The following is a 21,613-nucleotide window of genomic DNA, read 5'->3' on the forward strand; positions in this document are numbered from 1 at the left end:
AATGATCCCGAAAGAAACTGGCAGCCAGTGAAGAGTTTTAAGGATCAGAGAAATGTAAGTTATTCTACTAGAGCGGGTCAGAATTCTGGCTGCAGAGTTTTGTATTAACTGCAGGCGAGACAGATCCTTCATGTTAAGACATGAAAACAAACTGTTGCAATAGTCTAAACGAGAAGACACAAACGCATGGATTATAAGATCCAGATCATGAGGTGACAACATTTTCCTAAAAAAAAGGAACAGATTAATAAAATAATACCAACCCGTAGTCGATATTAGAGTGAGTAGAAATTGAGTTCGAATTTTGGGTGAACTATCAATTTTACTTATTAAACTTAATTCCTGAAACATTTTCATTAAACATCCCACTGCTCTTTGACAAAAAGGACAGCTGTTGATGTTGCATGCAGTTTTTGGATTTCCACTTTCCTACCCAGCACAAGGGAATCGGAAATGTGACAAAATCGCGTGCTCACAACACTCCTGTCATTTCCAATGACACTCAGAGCTGATAACACTTTACGGCCACTTGGTATGACACTGGCCTTTAGAGCAGCTTGTTGCATGCCTCCCTTGAAGTCCCCAGAATGCATCTGCCAGACGGAAACACGACATAGAACTCTATGAGTCTTCATTGTTATACAAAGCAAAGGAGTATGTCAAAGTGGTGAAAATGTATTGTACACAAATGTACTTTACATGTATTCCCACGCGCGGATGCAGACGACCGTTTTCACAAATAGCAGGATGAGATTGGATTGAGACAAGGCGGCAACTTGACAACATAATTCTGATCTGGTGGAAAGAAACGATTACTCTTGGTGGCAGATGGAGACGAGGGACTTGACCACCACGTCAACGTGTCAAGTGCAATGATTTAATTTCTGCCGCAGTCTAAATGACAGCTTTTTGCATGAAAATAGAGACTTCAGAACCATTGCTGTATTTAGCTTAAAAAGACTGGAAAAACAATAAACTGCCAAAAAAGCTAATCACCATGTTAGCAAAAATAACTAAGTTACCTTGACTTTGTTTAAAAGGGCAAGTAATGTAAAACCCAAATCTTCTGACTGACTCACATGTTTTAAAGTCTTCCTCTCGAGAACTCGCAGGATTGATGATGTTAAGTGACAAACCCAATGATTAACCAATCACAGCACAGTGGGCGGGGTTATGAAAAACACGATTTTTAGCAAATGTTTAAAATGGGCGGACAGGATTGTACAAACAGACACATACTGATGATTTCACTAGAGATCCAAGATCTTTTTAAGAGACACTTAGGTCAACACATTAGTTTAACATAAAAAAATAAAGTGTAATGAAGCCTTTACAAATACTGACCAGAGAAGGTACCGTGTTTCAAAGGTTTAGTGTTTTTCTAAAGAATTACGTGTACTTGCCACTTTTCCGTTCATGAAGATTCATGAAGCATTGTCCTTTTCTTTAGAGACCACTAGATGTCACTCCCTGATCTTTAATATACTGCTTTGGTCATCTTTACAGAGAGCTGATGAGATACAATGATACAGTACAACTTTGATAAGTATCCCAGGTTTAATCAAATCAGCAGATCAGGTCAAGATATTAAAGCATAAATAACCATCTAGTGACCTTTCAAAATAAAGGTACTGTATCGTGGTACCTCATCAGCTGTATCATGAGTACTCATCAACCCATCACATTAATCCAATTTTCCGAGAAAAGTCAAAAATAAGGAATATCCAAGAGGAAATTAAATTAAAAACAAGAAATATCGAGCAGACACAGATGCCATTCAAATACTTTGTTTCAAAACAATGTAATATAGGAAACCAATATGGCATCTTCCAAAGTAATGAAATAAAAATTCCAGGTACATCCCACAAAAATAAATGGAATCAAATATTACATACAGCATCGTTTTTGTGCTTTTCTTGTTTCTTATGTCTGTTCTGAGCTTGTCGCCCACCAGCACTCTTATTGTCGAGGGAAATTAAAGCTCACCAAACAGATTAGATGTCACTGCGCTCAAAACGCAATTCTTCATCTTTACCCACCACTAATCTCAAAGGGAGAAGAGAGGATCTTTAAACTCGGGGATAAAACACATGAACTAGTTTGTATGTGTGGCGGAGGGAATGTGTGTCAGCGAAGTATTAGGTGACTGTTAAACAAAAGAACCTCAGTTGTTTTCCAAGTCGCTGTAGATGACTGTCATGGTGGCTCTAAGGAATGTTGGGTACATATAGCTCATAGCCTGGATGTGACACAGTGTGTTCGGTGTGTGTGGGAGATGAGCTTTATCTGAAGGGAAGTATAACACATACTGTCCGAATACATCTTTGGGGAGGCAGAGGAAATATGTCTCACCACAGATAAGCCTCACTGTCACTTGCCGTTGATGTCTATTAGACCTGGCATTCTGGTTGGCTTTTCCGGCAAGCCCATGACGACGGACTGGAGCTTGTCCAGCAGGGTAGAAATGATGCATATTGATTTCACCAGTTTTACATGTTTAGACCTGAGGGAGAATTGCCTAAGGTTGGTAGTGACAGAATTTTTGATTTGACGTACTAACCTAAACACCCGGGAAATTCGGGTATTGATAGTACGAAGGTTTTCTTTAATAAGGGCCTGAATAAAAGGGAAAAAATAATAATACAAATTACAGAAATATCATCGGAAAACACATCTAAGACCAAGTATAATATAAAAACCAAATGACCAAAAAAACAAAGAGAAAACATTCTAGAAATCTCTCTCTTTCCCCGACCTGATAGAGTTGCCCTCCCCCTAACCCCTTCACTGAGAGGTCATTAGTCTACATGCTGTCAGTCTGTATCTGGAAGTCCACTGAACCTGGTCATTCTCAATCCCCTAAGGAAGTGCTTCCCATCTTGCCCTAGGGGTCTGTAGTTTGTATTCTGCACAAATCTCCCTGTAGACTACACAAGCAACTTGGTAATGGTGTTCCATGTATTATTTACCTGCCAGCATCTTAAACCCAGCTGTTAGGTGTTGGTGGTTCGTGGCCCTGTATCTGGGATCTTGTTGGTGTGTTAGATTTGGGCATTTATTGCTCTGAGGCTCAGGTCCTGCTACTATGCTGATATGATGAGAACTTCTGTGGTGTCCTTCAGTTCAACCCAGTGTAGCCATTAGTAGGATTTGACCACATCAGCCCCTTCATCTGTCAGTGGAACATCTCATGCAGGGTTGTTTCCTCCCATGATGGTTCCTTTTGGTTCCTCCTCTGTTAGTTTTCTTTGCTGTGTTTGGTTGTTGCTGCTTTCCTGGTATGCCTAGGTATTTGAAGCTCTCCACTACATGTGCAATTATGGCTTCTTGGAGTGTAATTCCCGTCTTTATGTCAGCATTCAAGCACACCTGAAACGGAATGTTGTTGCAAAGTCCCTGTTTTAGATCCTGGTAGTGTAGATCAGTAAATTGATTTCTCACAGCAGAGGTGACTGATTATTTGTGAATAAATAAGTAATAGTTATTTGTAAAGCACCTTTCTAGACCGAGGTGACAAAACATTGAACAATCAAAAGCAGAACACGGTTAAAAAATACACACAAATTTTAAAACTCTAAAAGATCAAGACAACATAGAGACAAACATGGCAGGAGTCAGTAGATCGTCAAACACAGAGATGGTTCCAAAGCTTGGGAGCAACAGTCTGGAAGGATTTCTCTCCTCTGGTCCTGAAGTTCAGGAACCATCAGTAGATTCTGATCCACAGACCTCAGAGCCCGAGCTGGGGTGTAAGGCAGGATAAGAACAGTGATGTAAGGAGTAGCCTGATCATGAACAGATCTGAAAGTAAGAACCAGCATTTATAAATGGATGACAAGATCCAGATCATGTTGTGACACCATTTTCCTAAGATTTTTCTCAGTTGAAGGAAAGAGTTTTTGGTAAGTTTTCTGCAGTGTTGTACTAGAGACATGTCTTTGTCAAATACAACAATCAAGTTTTACTCACTTTTGTCTCTCATTCTATCAATAACTTCCCAGAACATCCTCTGGAATATTGTTAAATTGTTCAAAAACAAACCCTAAGTACTGAGTTATAAAATAAACTTTACAAAAAGAAACAATGCTGTGGTCAGAAATAAGCAATTTAAACACTAATAATATTCTTACCCTTTTTCTCAGGAGAGAAACCTGTCGTTGGTTCATTGCTTTTGTATCATGTATGTTCTTAAGCCTCAAAGATTATATTGGCTTCATCTATTTATTCACGAGGCTCAGGCTATTTGCTCTTCCTTTTAGTATCAGCCTATCATATGGCTTCCAGATCATCCAGCGAATCTCTACTAAGGAATCAACAAACAGGTGCAGCACCTGTTTTGGAGCGAGTACAAATATCCAACCCACATTTGTGAACTCCTTCATTGCTGCTGCCACAGCAGCACCAGCCATGGAGCACATTAATCAGTCCAGAGACCACATCCATCTGTCGCATGGGCACGGATCCCTGCGTGCAGCAGCCCCGAGCGCTTGGCTCTGCTTCTGCTTGTGTTGTCTCCCATTACTTCTGCCCGTTTTGACGGTGTTACCTATCAGGCAAGCTGGAGAGGAGAAGCGACAAACCTGGAGAGGTATTGGATGTGCTGTCACGGGAGAGCTGTTTAGTAGTCTGGGTCATTTATACAAAAGGAATATTGATGCCCTGACACACACACGGGCGGTCTGATGTACTGACAACTTTATTTGGTTTTGCAAGTTGTATTATGAACTTTACATGAATATACTTTGCATGTACTGCGTGTACTTTTACCTACTTTTCCTCTACAGCTGAAATGTTAAACTCAATCACACAAAGGGCCAAAATAATTTAGTGGTCTAATTCAAACAACAAAATGTATATTTTATCAAGCTTAAAAACCTCTATCTCTGTCTCTCACAATATCAACTTTGACATTTTATGACTTTGAGTTTTGGCCACATAAAGTTACTTGAAGTTAGATATTTGTATAATACACAAACATATTTTTAGATTAAGGTTCATCCAAAGTTTTACATTGTTAATTTTCCCAAGAAAAAACCATCTTTAATCACATGGGCTTTTGCTTGAAAGCTGTTTGTCTTAATCACTTACACAGAACTCTCATGAACGGCGGTGAAAACCATTAAAAAATGAGGACGGATTAGAAAGTCTAAGATGGATAAAGGGCCAACATCAACAGACAGAATGAGGGTTTGACAAGGAAAGGGCATTTTCATTTTTCACAACAGTTGGTTAATCCATCTGCTTAATTTTGCCGTTTTGGTTTATTTAGACAGACAATTAAAAGTGAAGAACTGAATTTGTGGTTGGACTAGAAACAAACAGGATCTAAAATACAAGTTTAAGGGGGTTTTGCTAGGTCTGAAAAAGCAGATGTGTGGTTTTCTTTGTTCATATGGTGTTGTCCAGTAAATGATATTATTGAAAAAAAAACTGTATTTTCTGTCAAGTTTTTATTCTTCATCTGAAATGCTTCAGAAAATTTGTTGGGAAATATTAATAATTAATTTTTGATTACACAGCTGTGGGGTGCCATGTTGGAACTTTCAGTGACCAGGATGACAGAACGGAATTGAACACACCTGCTATGCACACCTGAGACCTAGTAGCCCTAACAAGTCACATGACATTTTGGAGGGAAAATGACACGCAGTGCTCAGTTTGGACATTTATGGGTGAAGTCTCTTAGGTTTGGACTCACTTTTGTTGCTGGTGGTTTAGACATTAATGGCTAAATATTGAGTTATTTTGAGGGAACAACACATTTATGCTGGTATATAATCTTTACAGATTTCCTACTTTACTTCTTTCCCATGAAAAGATATACTTACATTTGTGCAAAAATGTGAGGGGCGTACTCACTTTTTTTATACACAGTATACGTATACGTCACAGTACAGATTGGAATCCAGTAGGATCTGGAATACTACAGATTGGAATTCCATGATTCAGTCTATTTTCCAATTTTTTTGTATGTAATCCGAATTTCTCCTATTCGAATTGGAGATTGTCCTGGTAGAATTCCCATTAGTCCTAGGACAGATTGGAATTCCAATATTCAGATCCCAATACAGTAGTAGGATTCAAATGTCTCCTAGTAGAGATTGGAATTCACTAGTAGAATCTGGAATCCCCCTAGGACGGATTGGAATTCCAGTATTCAGATCCCAGTTCAGTATTACAATCTCTACTAGTAGGATCTGGAATCCTGTACTAGTACTATACTAGTAAAGATTGGAATTCCAATTTGTACTAGTAGGATTCCAAAACCAGATCCTACTGGATTCCAATCTTTACCCTGACATATTTATATATAAATATGTTAAAAGGAATCTTCACATTATAAAATAAAGTGTTTTCACACATCTGAGAGTGTACGACAAACACGTCACTAGAACATACAGTAAGTGTGATTGAGTTGCTGGACTGACTACCATAGAAGCTGATAAAGCTACACTATATGGTGTAAGCTTTCTTTCTGCGTGGGCTGTTCACACCCGGGTTTAGAGACATATTCTTGCAAGTACATGTGTGACAATTCTCACTCACAGAACAAGTCAAACATTATATAACCATTGAGAACTCACTAACATTGACTTACTGAAATCATCTATTAGGTTTCTACCGCAGATATTTTAACCATAAAGTGAAACTACAAACAAATACGTGTATTCTAAGTTTTAAAAAAAAGTCACCCTTGCGAAGAATCAACGTTGAGCTGTGTCAGGGTTTGAGGGAGAATACTTGCATAACACCTTCTTGTGTCTCATTTAATGTACGTTTACGTGATGAAGGCTTCATAACCTGCATTAAAATAAAACTGCCAGAGAGTGGTTCGACTGTGTAATGTGTTTGTTTCCCTGCATGCGAAAGTAGAATTTCCGTAGGCCGCAAGGCACGCATCAGGATCAATACTCATCCAATTAAGCCTTCCTAGACAATGCTAAAGTCATGTAAAGATGTCCAATAACAAAAAAAGAAAACAGCCTGAGAGTATTGACTGTTGCAGGAGGACATTTCCCACGGTAGCGTTTTATTTTTACATTTGAATGTTTATTTTTACAAGCTTTTTAATTTCAGGACGCTGATCCTTGTGGGGTGCTACCGTGGGATGTCGGCGCCTCAACGTTATGGAATTAATTTGATCACTCATGTGAACCCCTTGCATGTAAAATAGCTGAACTCTGCCCAAACAGCTCATTAATCTTCCCGATGAAGTGGTTCTGGATTCCGATACCCACCCTCGCAGCGGTAACCTTCTCCTTCAATACCTTCTCAGCAACCGAGATGTACTTTATCATATAATTAGGACTGTCTGTGTTGAAACATACAACATCCACCTTTGTGTTTTTATTATAAATGTTCAGTTTTATTGTTGCTTTATTGATCAAGTGCCTTTTTAACATTGGCATATGTTATCAAATATAAGGGAAAATGACAAGGAAGAACAAAAGGGTGAAAGTACACAAAGAAAACCTGAAAACAGATTCTTTAAAAAATTGGAAAACAAGCTCAAATCGGAACTGTAGCAGAATAAACACAAAAACCAGAATATATATACAAACACAAACACAATACAAATCGAGGTTCACAACAGGAAACATGGAAAATATTAGAAGAATAAAAAGAAAGCATGTGTATGTACATATACTATTTGACTCACAATGCTGGAACTGTGAGGCTTATAATCAGGTGGCAGGTGAACGCAGATCAATGCGTGTCATTATCTGTAAACAATGCAATGAATTAAAAATAAATATATAGTAAAAGTGAATCAAATCTTTTTTTATCCTGAGCCTTGACTTTGGAGTACATTGTGTACGCAACAGGCTGTCCAAGGTTGTTTTTTCGCATTCTCGTTCAAAAGGTTCTGACCCTGATTTTAGATTTCCAGGGTAATTGAGTCATTCAATGACAGAGAATTTCGTTTTCGATTAGGTAATGGGATGTTGCCAAGGCCACACTGTTGACTTTTCCAGGCGGCGAGTCGCACACAAAGAAGTTCGCCAACGGCCAGTACGAACTGTTCAATGCGTTGTTTGTGTGTAAAGTGTAAACAGATTTGTGTTGTTGTTTTGGAAAGTCTTGAACACTTTAACATATATGTGTAGTATTGTCGAGTACTTGACTCTGGTGTTGTAGTATTTACAGTCACATGACTCTCGACGAAGTCATAACAGCCTTTATTTGTTTTCAAACAAAAAAAATGTCCAAACATCAGCTTTAAAAGCTGCTGGAGTCACTGTATCCTCTCGTCCTCAGTCATCCCTCGGATATCACAGCTCTTCATTGTTCCTTTAGCTGCAGATGCAATGGTTGCATTTTATTGTACTGTTTATTTGCAATAAAAGATTGAAAAAACACATGAATATAATATTATATATATTTTTTTTATTTTAAAAACACTTACAAACCTTAAAATAAGATAAAGCTAAGGTAAAAAAAAATATAATCGGATTTGAAAGCCAAAAATAAATAAATAAATAAACAATATATAATATTTAACAATAGTGCATGTAGTATGTTGAATAAGACCAGAACCTGCCATGATATTTTTATAAGATATAATATTTTTTTTCTTTTTTTCAAAAAAACAAAGAAACAAATCGATACAGTACTATTGGATATCAATATCGTTTCATAGAACATGCATTGCTTTATTGTTTTTGCTGTACTTGATTCCCCTCGGTAAAATCATTCAGAGATTTCCAGATGTTTCTTATCACATTTTTGCTGATGACATCCAGCTCTACTGCTCTTTTGATCCAACTGAGCCCCAGAGGCTGAACAGCTTAGTCAATTGTTTGCTAGAAATCAAACAATGGCTGAATGAAAACACTTTACAGCTAAATGTGGACAAAACTGAAACTCTGGTGATTGCTCCTAATGATAAGATTCCAGGGTTGAGTCAGTACTTGGGTGACTTAGGTCAGTCTGTCAAACTGAGCCTGAGAAACCTGGGTGTTGTATTTGATAAAGACATGTCTCTTGTTCGACACTCGAAACACTAGAACACTAGAAAACTGACCAGAAACTGTTTCCTTCAACTGAGAAAAATCTCTAAACTTAGGAAAATGTTGTCGGAACATGATCTGGAGCTTGTAATCCATGCGTTTGTTTCTTCTCGTCTGGACTATTGTAACAGTTTATTTTCATGTCTTAACAAGAAGGATCTGTCTCGTCTGCAGTTGATTCAGAACTCTGCAGCGAGAATTCTGACCCGCTCTAGTAGAAGAACTCACATTTCTCCGATCCTTAAAACTCTTCACTGGCTTCAAGTTTCTTTCAGGATCAACTTTAAAATTCTGGTTCTTACTTTCAGATCTATTCATGGTCAGGCTCCTCCTTACATCACTGATCTGATCCAGCCTTACACCCCAGCTCGGGCTCTGAGGTCTGTGGATCAGAATCTACTTATGGTTCCACGCACACGGTTCAGGACCAGAGGAGAGAAATCTTTTCAGGCTGTTGCTCCTAAGCTTTGGAACGATCTTCGTCTCTCTTTGCGATGGAGTCTACTGACTCCTTTAAGAAACATCTTAAGACGTTTCTATTTGTTCAGGCTTTTCCTTGAATTTCTCGAACTCCTGTGTTGTTCTCAGTATTATCTTGATCTTTAAAGTATGTACTTTTTTGAGTATTGTTTTAATTGTCTAAGCGCTTTGTGACCCTGGTCTCGAAAAGCGCTATATAAATAAATATTACTTACTTACTTACTTACTTACTATTTACAGACAAATCTGGTACTGTGAATGTTCTTGATTTACCCTTTTGTTGTCTCTGGGCCAAGGTGACCCGAAGGCTCGAAAACAAATGTGTTTGTGGTATCCTTTGTGTTTTTTTCCTGGTCAAGGTGACACAAATGCCCTAAAAAATTGTGTTTGTGGTATCCCTTGTGTTGTCTCTGGGTCTAGGTGATCCAAATGCCCGAAAACAAATGTGTTTGTGGTATCCCTTGTGTTGTCTCTGAATCAGATGAACAAACTTTCCAGGCCGTTGGGTCACCTTGACCCTGAGATAAAGTGTTAATAAAATGGGAAACATGACAAGAAAAAAAATGCAATTTTACTCTTTTGATTGTATCCCTGGATTTTAATAATATACTTTTTGGCTTGAAATTTCAAAATCTTAGCTCGAGCTGCCTTTTAGCATCATGTAAAGTTTCATCTTTTTAAGTAATTACTTTCTGATTATAAGGAAACAAAACTTTCTGTGGTGTCAAAGTGGCTGAGGAATAGATCCATCATATCATTAGTGTTTCTCTCTCCCTCGATCTATTTTTACCGGCTCCTAGATACCGTAACTCTGCAGCTGACGTCAATGCATGAAGCCAGCAAGAGTCGCTGTCCTGTCGTCTACCGCGAGGGTTAGACTCCAGAAAGATAAAACACAAGACTGCAGGGTTGGTGTTGCAACTGCTAATGACCTTGTTAGAACGTGGTCAACGTTCCATAAATCATTGAACATATGTGAGTTAATCGCAAGGTCCCTTGTTTAACTCTTACCTGCTTAAATGATGCTGAGAACCTCTTTAATGCTCATCGTGCCTTTACATGGCCTCTTGTACTCAGCTTGTTACAGCAGTTTGAACTCAACACCGACTTTATTGTTTTAAATTAAACATATAGGACTTATAGAGGGGCATTTTAAAGCAAATTCAACTATCTTCAATGGGATAATCTTACTATCCTGTCTGTGACATGCAAGTTCTGGTGGTTATGTTTACACTGAATTTATATTAATTTGTATTTTTAAATAGGAGTCAGGAGAGCCTTATAAATAGTCCTGTAGGACAAACAGAAAACTACTCTGAAAAGATCGGTTACATAATTTTAACAATATATATATATATATATATATATATATATATATATATATATATATATATATATATATATATATATATACTGTATATTTATATAAATATATATATATATATATACTGTATATATATATAGAGAGAGAAATATATATATATATATATATATATATATATATATATATATATAGAGAGAGAGAGAGAGAGAGAGAGACAAAGAGAGAGAGAGAGAGAGAGAGAGAATATTATAGAATATTAACAAGACATGTAGAGTGTATTGTGACTTCATATAGTCTCATAATGTTATATGGGTTCATGATCTTAAAATTAAAAACAAACCTTATTAAGAAGGGTTGTATCTTACATCCTGGCATCATTCGATGATGATATTCTATGTTAATCTTTGTATCTTTTTTTCCTTTTATTTTGCTTTATTTCCTTGCATCTATTTTTATTTGCACTTTGTTTCTTGTTCTTGTTTTTATGAAACTATCGTCTGCTGTGAACTGGAAACCTGATTCCCTGAAGGAGATCTCTCGAGAGAAAGTCTAGCTAATCTAATCTAATCATATTGTTTTAGATTTCCATACTAGAAGAATATTCTCAAATACGTAATTGAAATCAACATAACAATATAATCACTGTATTATAACTTTAGTTTAAATACTTCAAATAACTGCTTTGATGTATATTTAATGTTTAAAATCAGAATTAAAAGTTTTACAATTTTAAGTTCTTTTAAAAACGAATATTTGTTATTTGTGATTATTTCAGCCACTCGTTATGCTTTTGTACGACACCTTTTCTAAATAATTCATTCATTAATTATCATAACTTAAAATACATTAAAATAAGCTCAATAAGACAGAAGGGGGCAGTAGAGTTACTCCCTTACACAACCCTGTGGAATTCATTTTAGTAAAACCACCTACATTGAATCATATTTTCCATGTCTCATCATTAATATTTTTGAAAGAAAATTCTCCTTTATCTGTGTTGAGTACAGCAAACCTCAGTCTCCTTGGCAGAGGTGATAAAAACAAATTGTAAAATAAAGTCCAGGGCGACCTTATCGAAATGTTTATATATAAATATATTATTATTAAATTATAAATATATAAATGTCATTGAATTTGACGTGACACACACTAAACTTCTCCTCAGCATTAGTTTGACTGTCATTCCAATAAACTTTTTTTTTTTCAATTTTCTTCTTCTCTTACAAACAATGAGAAGTTGTTTCCACTCATTATCTCAAAAGCTGAAAAGGAACAATGGCGTTGTGATCGTTACTAGTACATGACGGCACTGACATTTACTTCACGCCAACATAAACTTTCATGCTTGAGCAAAATAAAACCTTAAGAAAAAAACGTGATGATCGATGACTCATCAGTTGTTGCGACAAGTGAAGAAGGCCAGCGTGTAATTAAGAAAGTGTTTTGTATGCACGCCCACATGTTTCTCTTAAAAAGTGTGAGAAGCTTCTTTTTTGTTATTTTACTTTCACTTCGCCCGGCATCCCCGACTGCACACGCCATAAATGCTCGACCTTGTCCAAGGTTAATCTGTCACTCTGGCTGTATATTTGCATTCATTGTTATCTGCACCGCACCACTCAACTCTATCTGCCCCGGTCGGCTCCAACTTAATCGTCTTTGTACATTATAGATGAGCCTCCAACAAAGCCGACACACACAGGAATCTCCCCCCCTGGATAAAGTATCTGCTTCTTATTCAAAAACACACCTGCGACAACAGATCCCCAGACTGTCAATGTTTGCCTTTATACTTAAAGTTTATGAGCCATTAAGCTGGAGACGTTTCATTAATGTGTTAATACATATAATGTACATTTAAGGCTGTGTCGGAGAGGGGGGGCGGGGGGTCCTGCTTCTCTAGGCACCTCTAACTTAAACACTCTCTCAGAAAAGTATTAAACTTCCGTATCTGAGCAATTTGTTTAACACACAAACACAAAATATTGATCGATACTTTTTTTTTCCGGATTTGTGGTTACAGACAGGGATACGATTTTGCTTGTGCATCTTATCGATTTTTATTCCCCTGCTTTTTAATTACACTACACAAGAAGCTTCAGGAAAAAGAGAAATGTCAAAATAGCAGCACGTAAGAATCTTCTCACACCATGCTGGCTAACTTTTGTGCAGAAGACACAAACAGTAGCTTTAAAAGTTGATCTTCTTTCCTACCTCTGAGAATTTGTCTTTTACTGTTGCAATTATTTCAACTTGTATCAGAAACTCTCCTGACTCACTCACATGTTTCAAATGTTGAAGTCTTTCTCTCCAAGATGCAGTAAGTCCCTCATCATGTCCATGTTTTTAACTTATTACTTTATAAAGTTGCTTTGAAATCTTGGCGAACGAGAGGTTACGAGAGTCCATACTGATGTTATAATGGCTTCACTCCTGCTTCAGCCAGCTATAATCACGCCTAGCTTTGTTTAAACAACGAGTCCCTTGGAGGTGGAGACTCCCAGGATTAATGACGTGCGGTGACAAACCTCCATGTTTGACCAATCAGAGTAGAGTGGGTGTGGTTATGGTCAACAAGATTTAATCTCCAGAAAAACAAAGTGTTTTCAGTGGGCGGAGCTTAATATCATTTTCTAATGTCAATATTTCAATGAAAACACAGTTTTGTACAAACACACACTGATGATACACTAGAGTCACACACAAGGTCATCAAAGACTCCCCAACATGCCTTTAGTGTAAAAATATGGAAATATTTAACCAAAACAAAACCAATTTGGACTTGGTACCAATAGTTTAAACAACAATATCGCAGGTACAAGGGAATGAAATGAGTTTGCTCTGTGGGAGTGGCTGGGCTGTCTTTTAGGGATAGGCTGAGAAGCAAGGTCATCCGGTAGAGGCTCGAAGTAGAAACAAAGCTGAGGAGAACATCTGATCAGGATGCCTTCAGGAAGTCTCGCTAGTGAGGTGTTCAGGGCATGTTGCACTGGTAGGAGACCACAGGACAAAACTACATCTCTCAGCTGGAACGTCTTGGGGTCTCCCAGGAAGAGCTGGACGATGTAGGCAAGGAAAGTGGAACTCCCTGCTGAAGCTGCTGCCCCCGTGACCTGAACTCAGATGAGTGGAAGAAAAAGATTTTTCTTATGGAGGGTTGAAAGATGTGGGAGAGGAGAAGCACTAAAAGAAGTTTCAAATTGGAGTTTCCTGAACCCAGATACCTTAACCTCCAGTTTTGCGAATCCTGAGAAAACAATTAGAAATAACTCTCTGCAGCTCATTCAGGCCTTTGAAGCAAATGACAAGAAATCCATAATTATGTGTTGACATGCTGCAGAAAATTAAAAATGACAAGTTTAATTAACGTCTAATTATTTATAGAAGTGGAATTATTGATATTTCCAATTTGTAGAACTGTGAGGTTATTTCAACAATACTTGTTTACTAATACTAAAATGATTTGCCTGTGAAATCATGACAATTGTGTTGCTTTTTCAAATCTTACTCCTTGTTTTTCTCCAATTGTCTTTTGTTAAATGGTTAATAAACTCCACCAAACCTTATTTAATATTCCAGATACATTTTTAATCGAGTATAATGAAACTTTTTCTTACATGAGGAAATGAAAACTGAAGCAGATATTATGGCCGTCCCTCCTGTAGCGATTATGTCTTATTAATAACAGCTCAGCATAACCGTAGATAGTTTAAACTCCTCCAAAGATATTGCAGTTTTATGAAACGCTATAAAAGCAGATTAAATCACCCAGAACTCAAAGACTTTTCACAAAGGCAGAGCATCTTATAGAAGGATAAATTAAGTGAAATGTTTTAATAAAAACTTCAATGAAAGTCTTGTACAGTGGTGGAGAGAGTGGTAAAAGAGGAGGAGAGAAGGGGAATGTTATGTGTTGATGAAGCTTCATGAAAAAAGTGTTGCCCACTAGATGGTACAACTATTGCAACCTCATATCAGTCTTAAACTGATGGAACCACCTGCCCATGTGAATACATCTAAATATGTCTTTGTTTATATATAAAATTATATCTGCAGCAAAGAACAATTTTAAAGCTTGTTCGTACCATTATGTACCTATACTTGTCTTAACAAGAAGGAACTGTCTCGCCTCCAATTTGATGATCTACCTTCTCCTTCAAGAAACATCTTAAAACATTTGTATCTGTGCTTTTCCTTGATTTTATGGGACTCCTGTCTTATGTGCCTTGATCTTTTAAAGTTTATATTTTAACTGTGTATGCACGAATAAAAGTGTCTTAAGTTGTTTTCTTGAAGGAGTCAGTAGATCATCAAACACAGATGTTTCTTGAAGGAGTCAGTAGATCATCAAACACAGATGTTTCTTGAAGGAGTCAGTAGATCATCAAACACAGATGTTTCTTGAAGGAGTCAGTAGATCATCAAACACAGAGATGTTTCTTGAAGGAGTCAGTAGATCATCAAACACAGAGATGTTTCTTGAAGGAGTCAGTAGATCATCAAACACAGATGTTTCTTGAAGGAGTCAGTAGATCATCAAACACAGATGTTTCTTGAAGGAGTCAGTAGATCATCAAACACAGAGATGTTTCTTGAAGGAGTCAGTAGATCATCAAACACAGATGTTTCTTGAAGGAGTCAGTAGATCATCAAACACAGAGATGTTTCTTGAAGGAGTCAGTAGATCATCAAACACAGAGATGTTTCTTGAAGGAGTCAGTAGATCATCAAACACAGATGTTTCTTGAAGGAGTCAGTAGATCATCAAACTCTCCTCTGGTCCGGAAGTTCTGATTCTGATCCACAGACCTCAGAGCCCGAGCTGGGGTGTAAGTCTGGATCAGATCACTGATGGAAGGTCTGACCATGAAAAGATCTGAAAGTAAGAACCAGAATTTTAAAGTTGATCCTGAAAGAAACTGGCAGCCAGGGAAGAGTTTTAAGGAGAGTTGTATGAACAGTTGGCGAGACAGATCCTTATTGTTTAAGCACCAAAATAAACTGTTAATATAAACATTATATTAATATGTTTATTTAAAACCCTTTGTTGATATTAATGGGGGCAAAAGTTCAAATATTAGAAACAAAGTGAAACTATGTGCATTAAACAATACATCATTTTTATAATTCCAGCTCCTTTTTTAACGTGGCAGAGTCAGAAAACATTAAAACATGTTTATTCAATTTCAATAATGAATTATTTCTATAATTTCAGTTAATCTGATCAATTCCAAGACCTGTTTTTTGGGGTTATTTGTTTTTAAATGTGTTTTCATACCAGGACAATGCTGGCTGTATTGCAGCTTCCAAGAATAAGAAAATACAACTTTAATCATAATGTTTATCATTTAAAAGGAGCTGAGTAGTTGTATTTGTAGTAGTAGTAGTAGTAGCAGTAGTGGTGGTGTTAGTAGTAGTAGTAATATACATAAAAGAAAAGTTGTAAGTAGTAGTTGTAGTAAAATAACTGTCATTTCAACCGAATCAATGTTGTTTTATTTCAAACTTTTACTTTCTCAAGACGTGGATCGAGATATTGGGGTGAAATTATCAAAACAGACACGTAAGGTTCATGCCTGTATCCGTGAAGGCACTCCGGAAAAAAAATGATGCAACTCTTGCAACAGTCTCTCAAAGTTCTGTGTCACTTCAAAAACTTCATAACTGGCCTCAGCACCTCATCGCCATCAATAGTTCACAGATTTCCAACGAGTATGAAGTCAAGAAGCGTTGAACAAAGGCGGAGATGTCTCTGGGGACATAAAGGCCGGCAGTTCAGTCCCCAAAGTGGACAGATTGACTGATTGACAGTCCTTGTGTGTGTGTGTGTGTGTGTGTGTGTGTGTGTGTGTGTGTGTGTGTGTGTGTGTGTGTGTGTGTGTGTGTGTGTGTGTGTGTGTGTGTGTGAGTAGTTCTGTGTGCGGTTGACTTGTTCACCGTCGGGTGTCATCTTTCTCTCTGTCCAATCCACGCTTCACTCCCCACGTGTTCAGCACTGGTGACATCTTGACAGATTAAAAAGCTGTGTGCCTGTGTTCCTCAGTTGGTGCTGCTGATAAATTGTGGGGACCCCTCTGTGAATCGATACTGAATAAAAAAAAAAATAGTTTCAGGGAGCCGTGCTCACTCGCCTGTTGGAGTCACCTCCGACTCAACATTTGCATCAGTGCGGTCGACAGTGAGTGTTACATCAAATACACACAAAAAACTGCCTTTTCAAATAACTTTTTTCATGCATCTGGTTTTAAATATGACTTAAATATACTTTCTATTCCTCTACAGAATATAATGTCCCAGTGAGTAGTAGAATAAACTCCACAAGCAACTCTTATTTTTCTTTAGGATATTCTTCCTACGAAATCAAAATCTGCGATAAAATACATGTTTATTTGAGTCACTAAGTTGGAAATGTACTTCTTGTTAATTGTAATTGTTTTATTGTTTGTTGCGTGGCAAAATAAATGGGGTGCTTGATGTGAATTGAATAGTGTGGGTTACACAGACTGCTAAGGCAAGCACACAATATAATTGTTTAAACAATAATCGACCATTTAGTTGTCGGGGGAAAAAGAGATTAAAGTTAAACTGAACTGGAGTACGACCCTTGTTACAGTATATTTAAAGATTCAATCACTAATATTTACTTTTTTACAAATAAATATTTTTTTGTACAACTGTACACTATCAGCCACCATTACTTTCGGGGTTATCTGTCACTTTTTAAAGTTATAGACAAAATGTTTGTTCATTTTAATTCACATACTGCTCGTCTGTATTGTCCCTCCTGAATCGAAGCCTCGACATGAGAAGAATTGATCAGGAAAAAAATAAACATCTTAAGATATTTGTTGCAGAAGTTTTCAGTTTCTCATCTCCTGCCTGATGTATTTCCTCATTGCAACACATTTCAAACGTCAGTGAGCAAGATTGATGCTGATAGACTGGAATCTTCTGCTACAAACAAGCTTAGAAAATAGACTTTTTTAAGTTTGTTTTTTTTTGGAATTCTTCACGTCGAGGCTTCAATCCACGAGGGACGTTACAGACGAGCAGGATGGAGGTATTTGGTTGTTTTTAAGTGACTTTTTGGACGAAGATGAAGACGAAGACAACTGAGCTCCAGTCGCTACATTAAAATGAACAAACACTTTCGTCTCTAACTCTCAAAAGATGATTATCCCAGCCCTTAGTCGACATGAGGGTGAGTAGAAAATGTAATTGCAAATCACTTTAAATGGCTTTTATTTTATTTCCATAAACAAACACATTATTAATTTACTGTGAATGATATTTGATTTGTAGCTCAGAAGCATAGATTTATTGAGCTATAAAATTATATCACAGTGAAGATATGATGGCAGCACATACTGTGCCTAAAGGTCAACTCAAGTCAATTTTTATTTATTAAGCACGTTTAAAAACAACCAAGGTTGACAAAAGTGCTGTACAGGTGTAAAGATGGATTCTTTTAGTTGTCTTAATGTATCTTTGAGCAACTCCTGAAGGATCATCTGGTGCGTTGCATCCTCCTGCCATCGCTGTGCAAGTTTGTGTATGTAACTGTAGATAAGTCAAAATAAAAGTCATTTCATTGTATTCATTTACGTTTAGGAAAAGAAAAGATTCAACGGTTACACAGTGTTCGGAGATATTTCTGGAGATTTAACTCCACGACAATGAGAAGAAAATATAAATTATCATAGGTATCAAGGATCAATTGTCTCTTTTCTTTTATGTATTTTCTTTTCCATTGTTTGGCAAAAACTCCTAGCGCAGCACGTCACGAGAGTGCTCAATAAAATACCGCACAGTGGACGTCGTCTTTATTGATTCTGCCTTCCTACCTTGAATTTGATTAGGAAAATTAAACTCAAGCCCTGCTGACGCAAATCGTGGCCAGAGGTAATTTACCGTCCGGATGAAGTGGAGAGATCCATCCCGGTGGGGGAAGACGCTCGCTCTGACACCGCGTGGGCTCCAGTGATTAGCATCTGCAAAGTGCAACTCAATAACAAAACCTCTAAAAATGAGGAAAGCGCTCGCTCAGCGAATGTTCTCCGCCACTAGCGAAAGCTGTCGGGAACGCTGGTGAGATCCGCTCCTGACGGCTTGAATGCTTGATGTTTGTTGTCGTAATAAAACAGATTTGACACATTAATATGTCAATTAGTGGATATATCTTTCACCATATGTTGTTCTGTGGAGCGAAGAGGCCACTTGGGCTTTGACAGCTTTTTGTGTACACCTGTTCTGAGTTTGCATCCATTATTGGCTACTATTGGCAGCGTCTTTTTTTTTTTTTTTCAAAGATGCAGGGAATAATGACGAGCGCCAAAAACCGGCCGTTATATATTTATGTATTTGCATGGCCTCCTCATTAGTCTCTGCCCTCTTCTGGTGTTTGATGTAGGCACGGCTTTGTCCATGTGTAGCAGCTTGCAGTAATGAATGTTTCATGCAGGTTGGGCACAAATGATCCATCCATTCCGATTATATTCCATTTGCATCAGCGTAAACACGTTTAAATGAATGTGTTATCAGTCAGATCAGGAGCAGACCTCGCTGGTTTCGACTATTTACCATAAATCTCAAGTGTTTATGTTGCAATCTAAACAAAAAACAGAAAATGTTCTATTTGGTTTGCTCTAGTCTTCATGTTTCATTTGACTCAATTAGCTAAGTGCTCTTCAATCTTGCATCTTCATCAACTTGGCTGCAGCTGCCAGCTTCAATTTAGATCCCTTGAAAGAGGCAAAGAGGCTTTTTTTTCTGAAGGTTCCTCACTTTATATGGATGAATACGTCTGCCGATCAGAACTAGTAGGCTTTCTGTGACACCATATGTGGACATTGTTGCTGTTTTCTCATCCAAACCATAAGATTCCACATCAGGGAAATTAAATAAATGTATAATTTTGCTTTTGTTTCAAAGCTAAACCACTATTATTATGTATATCATTTAGTTCAATGCTGACAAGTTTTATAATGTAATCATTTTAGAAAATAGTTTGGTATTGACCCCTATTTTTAAAACAATTACATTTTTTGAATTCTGAGCCGCTCTAGTAGAAGAACTCACATTTCTCCGATCCTTAAAACTCTTCACTGACTGCAAGTTTCTTTCAGGATCAACTTTGAAATTCTGGTTCTTACTTTCAGATCTATTCATGGTCAGACCTTCCATCAGTGATCTGATCCAGACTTACACCCCAGCTCGGGCTCTGAGGTCTGTGGATCAGAATCTACTGATGGTTCCTGAACACGCTTCCGGACCAGAGGAGAGAAATCCTTCCAGACTGTTGCTCCTAAGCTTTGGAACTATCTCTGTGTTTGATGATCTACTGACTCCTTCAAGAAACATCTGTGTTTGATGATCTACTGACTCCTTCAAGAAACATCTGTGTTTGATGATCTACTGACTCCTTCAAGAAACATCTGTGTTTGATGATCTACTGACTCCTTCAAGAAACATTTTTGTTTGATGATCTACTGACTCCTTCAAGAAACATCTGAAGACATTTTTATTTGTGATTTTCCTTGATTCTCTGAGACTCTTGTATTTGTCTCAGTGTTATCTTGACCTTTTTAGTATATATTTTATTGAGTATTGTTTTGATTGTTTAAGTACTTTGTGACCATGGCCTAGATAATCGCTTTACAAATATTACTTACTTACTTACATTTGTTTTCGGGCCTTAGGGTCTCCTTGCCCCTGAGATAACCCTGTGTTTGTGGTATCCCTTGTGTTGTCGCTGGGTCACCTCCCTGGCTTCCAGAAATGCATACACAGTGTCAGAGAGATGCTGAGATAACGCAAGGATTAAGATAATGCTGTGTGTTTAACAGACTCCATTATTGACAAAAAATATATTTTTCACTTTGAATTAACTGTATTTTACTTACTATTTTACAGTTTGTATTCCTGTTTTATTTATTTATCATTGTTACTTTATTTACTCATTGATTGAATAGGAATATTTAGACAAATTCAATCTTTTTTTAACTTTACTTTCTTTTTATTTATACCTTTTTTTTATTGTGTATAGTTGCCAGAGATTTAGATTCTATTGCACAGCACTGTCAACAATATTGTTCTTTGACAACAAATATATTCTATTTTATCACTGTATCTATTCTAATCTATACATGAACAACATTAACTTGTTTATTTATTTAAATAATACGCATCATTTAGTCCATCGATATGACAAAGTAATTGGGTAAATTTGTATAAGAAATATGTAAAAACGTTCAAACGGCGCGTTTTAAAGGCAAAACTGAAGAAACAGTTTCTATTACAAACAGACCTTTCAATCATGTTCATCGTATCACAAAACTGATCTATTTATTCACGTAAGCATGATATGTGTTATTATGTATGTAGAAGAGCATCACTGAAGCCGCATATAAGGCTTCAAGATGGTTCTGGATCCGGAGGGAAAGTCCACCTGGACAAGTTAACGCCACCTGACCCGCGGTCCGATCAGCTGTGGCGCCTGGAAGAGCGTGACCAAAGACCAGAAAACACCCATGGACTCCAGGTTACATCACTGATGATGGGTTCAGGAGCATCAGGCGATGTATTAAAGAACATTTATTTACCAAAAATCTATAGAAACTAAAATGAAAAATTCATTAAGGTGTATAAAGTTAATCACTGACATTGTTCTGGATTCTAGCGAACACTATATCATCAACCTCCTTATAAAGAATGTATTCTTACTTTTCAATAAAACACTTCTTGATAAGATAAGATATTAAAAAAGAACCAGTGGATCAGTAATTGCTGTAAGATGAGA

This window comes from Callionymus lyra, chromosome 4 (assembly GCF_982586985.1).
Source record: "Callionymus lyra chromosome 4, fCalLyr1.hap1.1, whole genome shotgun sequence".
NCBI classification, from domain to species: domain Eukaryota; kingdom Metazoa; phylum Chordata; class Actinopteri; order Syngnathiformes; family Callionymidae; genus Callionymus; species Callionymus lyra.